The 6,000-nt window shown below is 61.2% G+C and overlaps 1 protein-coding gene across 2 annotated transcripts in view; it reads left to right on the top strand.

The window, feature by feature from the left end:
- Positions 1-1,348: 1,348 nt before the first annotated feature.
- CXXC5 (CXXC finger protein 5) overlaps positions 1,349-6,000 on the top strand; it is a 34,533-nt gene continuing 29,881 nt past the window's right edge. Inside the window, exon 1 of one of the 2 annotated variants that reach the window (XM_032425248.1) lies at positions 1,349-1,451. The gene's annotated coding sequence lies outside the window, so the exon portion shown is untranslated. Of the gene's footprint in view, positions 1,452-1,585; positions 1,615-6,000 lie in introns of those variants that run through there. The other variant, XM_032425249.1, reaches the window with a different exon arrangement.

The following is a 6,000-nucleotide window of genomic DNA, read 5'->3' as shown; positions in this document are numbered from 1 at the left end:
TCTGCAGTTTGGGATTATATGAGCCCGGAGGGGGGGGGGCTTGCTCTGTGGGTCCCTGAGGTGAAGAGAAGACATCTGCAGCTTGAGGATTAGCCCAAGCTGGGCAGATACAGGGGGCACTGAGTGAGGGCAAGGATATTCGGGCACAAATCTGTACCCACTGGGCTTTTGTTCTCTTTCAGCCAGTTTCTATTGAGTGCTGCTTTGTGCCAGGCGCTGTTTCAGGCTCTGAGTTTGTAGGCCACGGTCTCAGGGAACCACAATGTAGTTGCCTTAGCCCCAGGAGTCAGGGCTGGGGCTGGGGCTGGCGTAGGAGACAAATTGTCCTTTCTCAGGTCGGTTTTCTCATCTGTAAAATGGGGACAGGAATCTCCGCCCCTTGTCTCCCAGGGAACTAGAGCCCACTGAGTCCCAGAAAGCGCTAGGGGAAGGGTGGGGTCTTTGAACCCAGTGTCGCTCCAAGTGCCCTAGGCTAGGAGTTCCAGGCCCATCGCGCACCTGAGCTGAGGGGCGCGGCCAAACCCTCCCTACTGGTCCCTGTCGCTTCCGGCCCGCCGAAGAGAGGGGCCAGAGGGACGGCGGGTTTCCCCGTAAGGTAGGTTGCCAAGCCATGCAGCCCTCACAAAATAGGGAAGGTCCTCTTATTTTTTGTAAAGTTGCGGAGAAAAGAGATGAAGACGGGGCGCGCTGGGGGAGCTGAGCCTGGGCCGACCTCGTCAGAGCGCGGGGAGCTCGAGGCGCAGTGGCTGCGGCTCCGGCCTCAGAGCCTGCGGCGTCCAAGTGGCCAGAGCTGCGCTGGGAGGGAGGCGGAGGGAGGAGGGAGGGGAGCTGAGGTGGAGGGGGGGGGGGAGGGAGCGTCGAGTCCGGTCCGGGTTTTGCCGGCAGCCCCCGAGCAGCGTTCAGAGCTCCTGCCCGGGCGGGCGCGCGGCGGCGGCGGCGGCAGAGGCGGCGGAGCCTGAGCGGGGATGTAGAGGCGGCGGCACTGGCGGCAGCAGAGGCGGCGGCGGCGGCGGCGAGAGCAGGCGCCCGAGCCGAGCGAGTAGATCGGCCAAACCTTGCCCCCCGAAGCCGGGCCCCGCGTCCCAGCCCTGCCCAGCCCGCGCCCAGCCATGCGCGCCGCCTGCTGAGTCCGGACGCCTCGCGCTGCGCCCTCCGCCCGCCGCGCCGCGCTTCGCTCGGGGGTGATTAGTTGCTTTTTGTTGTTTTTTAATTTGGGCCGCGGGGAGGGGGAGGAGGGGCAGGTGCTGCAGGCTCCCCCCCCCTCCCCGCCTCGGGCCAGCCGCGGCGGCGTGACTCCGGCTCCGGACCCGGACACGGCGGGCGGCGCGGCTGGAGCGGAGCGCACCGCGGCGGCGGTGCCCAGAGCGGAGCGCAGCTCCCCGCCCCACCCCTCCGCCTCGGCCTCGCGGCGGCGGCGGCGGCCGTGGCGGCTTGGACGACTCTGAGAGCCGGTAGGTGTCGGGCCACGGCCCTCCCCCGACCCCCCCGGAGGCCGGCCCCCTCCCCTTCCCCGCCTACCTCCCTCTCCTCCCCCGGGGCCCGGTGCGCGGCCGGGGCCGGAGTTCGCTGCAAGTCGGCGGAAAGTTTGGCGGCGCGGGCTCCCCCGAAGTTCAGGTGCGGAGAGCCAGGGACGGGGAAGGAGGGGTCCGTGTTTGGGAGGGGCGGGGGGCGCCCGCAGCCTGAGCCACGGAGCCCTGGAGCCCGGGAGCCCTAGCGCCGGTGATCGCTCGGTGGCCGTTGCTATACCCAAGCCTCCCCAAGCCGCAGTCGGCTCGGTCGCAGATCACTGAGTACAGACAAAAAGAGGGGTTTTAGGGTCGGGGACTGCGGGTTGGACGCCGTGCGTTGGGGCCGAGGCTCTCCCTGCGGGGTTCTGTCCCCTCCCCAAGTACCCGAGCTTGAGGGCTCTGGGGCGGCGGGAGCTCGGGTCCTCACCTCTCGGTGTTGGGCGGGCGCTCCGCCTGCGGGGGCGGCTGATTGGAGATCTGCGGCGCACACTCCCCCCGTCGGACCCCTCGCAGCCCTGTGTTTTGGGGGCTACGGTAACTGCTGCCCTGGACCACGCGTGGCTGAGTCTCCCCCCCCCCCCCACTTGGAGGGGGCGGCGGCCACTTCTACATTTTCCCTCCGGTTCCTCGCCCCCGCTGCCCGCGGGGTGCCTGGCGGGCTGATCAAGTTTGACCTTTTTTTTTTTTTTTTTTTTCCGTCAAACTATCACCCCCCACCACCACCACCTCCGCTCCCCGCGGCCTCTCTTTGCCGTCCTCACTAGCCTTGGGGAGTCTTTCAGGCTGTCTCCCGAGCCCCGCGTGGCCAAGCAGCGTGCAAAGCCAGGGAGGGAGAATGGGGGTGTTCCTCTAGCTGCGGAGTGTGGGAGGCGGGTGTCCCAGGCGCCTGCCTCGCTGCACTGGCCCCAAATTTACCCATGAAGTTCGGCCCCAAGCCCCCCTCCCCTTTGCTTCCCTAGAGCGAGGGGCTGAACCGCCGCGAGAAGAATGTGTTAATTTTCTTGCTGGGGGAAGTTGTCCTCTCCCGGAATGGGCTGCTTTCCGGCGGGGAGCGCGGGGTGCGCCTGGCTTTGTTTATTTGTAGGATCGACAGAAAGTGAGTGACCCCAGTTTATAAATGGGGGGCTGCCCCCGGGACCTGTCAGAAAAGCTGAAGCGCCCAGTGAGGGAGCAAGATAGCTTTTTTTTTTTCCCCCCGGCTCGTAAGGGGTGCGCGGAGTTGGGCTGGTGCCATAGGCTGCAAGGAGGCAGCAGCAGATTTGGGGGGTTCTGTAGGAACTCATCCGGAAAGACCCACACCTTCCTCCTTCAACTGAGACGGGGGGTCTGAAGGGCTGGCAGCCGCGCCCTACTTTGCCCCCTGGATCCTGGGTGGTCTTCGAGTCGCATCTTCGCGTTGGGGGAGAGCTGAACCGGGATCCGGCGAGCCAGCCTCCTGACCTCCGCCTTTCCCCGAGCGGCGGGCGCTGTTCGGAGTCCTCGGTTTTGTGGTGGGCCCACCCCCCCCACCCCCCCGCGCTTGCTCAGGAAGCGCTGGGGAGGGGGGCTTGTGTGATCGTTCGGCCCTCGCCCCCGCCGGAGCCGCCCCGGGCGGCTGGCAAACAGAGTCCCTTTCAAGTTTTCCGCTGGGGCCGCCTGGCGGGGGCTGCGTGCGCGGTCGCTGCGGACTTGTTTGGAGCGCTATTTGAACGCCCGGCGCCACCTCAGCTGCCCCGGCCCGCGGGGGCGGGGGTGTCCTTCCGTGCAACTAAGAGCATTTAAATTAGAGGTTTTTACGGGTCGTGCTGGCCTAAGCTTGACGTGAGCCCCCCTCCCGAAAGACCCCGTATCCTGGGTCCCAACTGCCGCAGGAAACCTAGGAACTGGTACCCCAAATCTTTTCCCAAACCCCTTTTTGAGAGCGATGAGGGGGAGACTGAGGTCGGTGCTACCTACTACTGCGTAGTGTTGATTTAGCAGTTTCCCTGGATGAGACTCAAGCAAGAGCTGGTGGGGGGGGCGGGGGGTAGTGGCCCGCTCTGCAGCTGTCACCCCCCTCCCAGAACGGAAATCGTTCTCTCCTTGGGGAGGAGGGAGAGGGGGTGATTTTTGTCCTGGGAAGGAGTGGGAACAGCTGAGGAAAGGTTGGCCTCTGAGTTCTCAGTCAGCCCTGGGGAGCTTGGTAGAAGCACCCCCACCTCGTCTTGGCATGAGCTGGGGCTCTCCCAGGGAAGCGCCTAGCCAGCCTTGTGGCTCCCTTTCCCAAGCCGCCTCCCTTTCCGAGGTGGGGGCAGAGGTTCCTCTGCAGAAGACAGACCCTTGGTTGACTGGCTGTCCGTTGGCGCCTTATTTATGTGTGTATTTGGGCCCCGCTGTTTTCCCGGCTCAGCAGGTGACCCTGGCCTGGGCCTCCTATCTCTCCCCCGACAGAGCCTGTTGACTTACCCGTGGGCCAGCGGCCTCGTCTTTATCACGTGAGGCCTGGAATGTCCACCCGGCTGGGCTGGGCCGGGTGGGGGAAGGGAGAAGGAGGGGAGGATTCTGCATCCAGGGCCCAGGCCAGCCCAGGCCTCTGTTCCATGGGCTCCCACTGTGAGCCCCCACTCTTGATCCCTCTTTCAGCTTTTTGCCTGCCTTCTACCCATTTGGCAAGTATGAAACTGAGGCTTATAGGAGTGTGGCAAGCAGGGTTGTATCTGGATAAAGAACCAAGTCTCTGGGAATTAAATACCTCCACCTTCTTTAGAGCCCCACCTAGTTATTTATGGGAGAGTGGAAGGGAATGGGGGTCTCTCTGGGGGGTAGGGGTGTGGGCTGGGCTGAGGTCAGCTGACTTTCTAGGATGGAGAATAGGGTGGAGGAATGAGGGGGTGTACCGATGAGCCAGGCCCAGGCCTGCTGTCTGGTGGGGTGACCATTAAGGCAGAACTAACTCCCCAGTCATGGTGCTCTGGAGCATGGCCTTATTGACCAAGGATGGGGCAGGGCTCACTTATTGTTGTTACTGTTATCATTACTGTCTATTTTTTATATGTAAATAACTTAGTCATTCACTGCCCCAGTGTGTATTTTTTGAGCACCTACTGTGTGTCAAGCCCCACCTTTCTGGGGCTGCTGAAATGAATCACTTACTCGGCCCTGCTCTGGAGGCCGGCCCAGGGTAGAAGCTCCTCCCTCTTTCCCCACCCCCTGGGTTCAGAATTGGGGCTTCCCCCCCTTTATTCTGGTGCTCTCCCTCCCTGATCCCCACCACCTGGTGCTGTCCTAGCCTGTGTATGTGTGCCTGTGTGTGTGAAGTGTCCTTGATTAAGTGTATTAATAGTTAAACTCTCACTCATAGCTGGAACTCACCAGACCACAAAAAGCCTCCCCAGTTACTCACGCGCTACTGCCCAACAAGAATATCCCACTCAAGTTTTTTTTTTTTCTTTCTCTTACTTTCCCCTTCATTCCCCCCAACTCTGAGCCCACCTCCCAGGCTACAGGCAACGAGAAAGGGCTGGCCCCCTCAAAGACCCAGGAATCCCCCAACCAGTCCACCTGCCCCCTAAAACCCAAGGCAGTGCTAGATGAGGTTGTGTGAGTCTAGTCTGTTGGTCTGGGATTTGGGAAGCTAGGTGGTATGTGTGTTTATGACTCAGGGCATGTCCTATCTGTGAATCTGTGTGTTGAATGTGTGTCTGTCTGTCTGTCTGTCTTGCGGGGTGGGAGTCTCTGCCTATGTATATTTGTGCATCAGGGCATGTGTATCCGTGGGTCTCAGAGTTGTGTGGGTCTGCATTGCATCTGTACTTGTGTGTTTGTGAATCCGAGTATCTGTCTGAAAGTTGGATTTACCCTTGTGAATCTGGGAATGTGCATATTCTGAGTTGCATGTGCTTAGAATTTTGGAGTGTGTACTCGTGATTTGTGTATATCTGTGTGATTTGTATATTCTTGTAAATCTGGGAGAGTCTGACTCCCTGAGTAGTGTGTCTGAATTGGGAAAGTGGTGTGTGAATCTGGGAGTGGGCATATCTGAGCTGTGCGGGCTGTGAGTGGTCTGTGTCTTTCTTTCGTGGCTGGTGTCTGTGTTCCTTTCTCTTTATCTGTCTGCCCGGCTGTCTTTCTGAGTCTCTCCCTCTCTGGTTGAGGCCCTGAGTGTGTGTGTGTAGCATTGAACCTCTCCCACCCCGTCCTTCCCCTCCTCTGCCCTCCCTGGCAGTAACTGGGCAGCCTCCCCGTCTGCCTGCCTGCTGGGAGTTTTGGAAGCTGTGGAGGGAGACAGGCTGGGGCCGGGGTGACAGCGCGTATCCACGGCGATGGCAGCCTGTGATTATGGGAATAAAAGGATTTTAAGGTCATGGGTGTATTTTTTTTTGTTCTGTTTTGTCCCCACCACCCCCCCCCCGCCCGCTTTGGTGGAACCGGTGGCAGCAAAGGGCCAGAGCTGTGTGTCTGCAGGTTGGGAGTCTGTCCCCATACAAGTGAACGTGGGTATGTGGTGCTTTTCCGGGAGCGTGAACACGTGTGT

This window comes from Phoca vitulina, unplaced genomic scaffold, assembly GCF_004348235.1.
Source record: "Phoca vitulina isolate PV1807 unplaced genomic scaffold, GSC_HSeal_1.0 scaffold32, whole genome shotgun sequence".
Taxonomy (NCBI): domain Eukaryota; kingdom Metazoa; phylum Chordata; class Mammalia; order Carnivora; family Phocidae; genus Phoca; species Phoca vitulina.
Note: the sequence above shows the minus strand (reverse complement) of the source record. Positions and strands in the feature narration are given on the sequence as shown.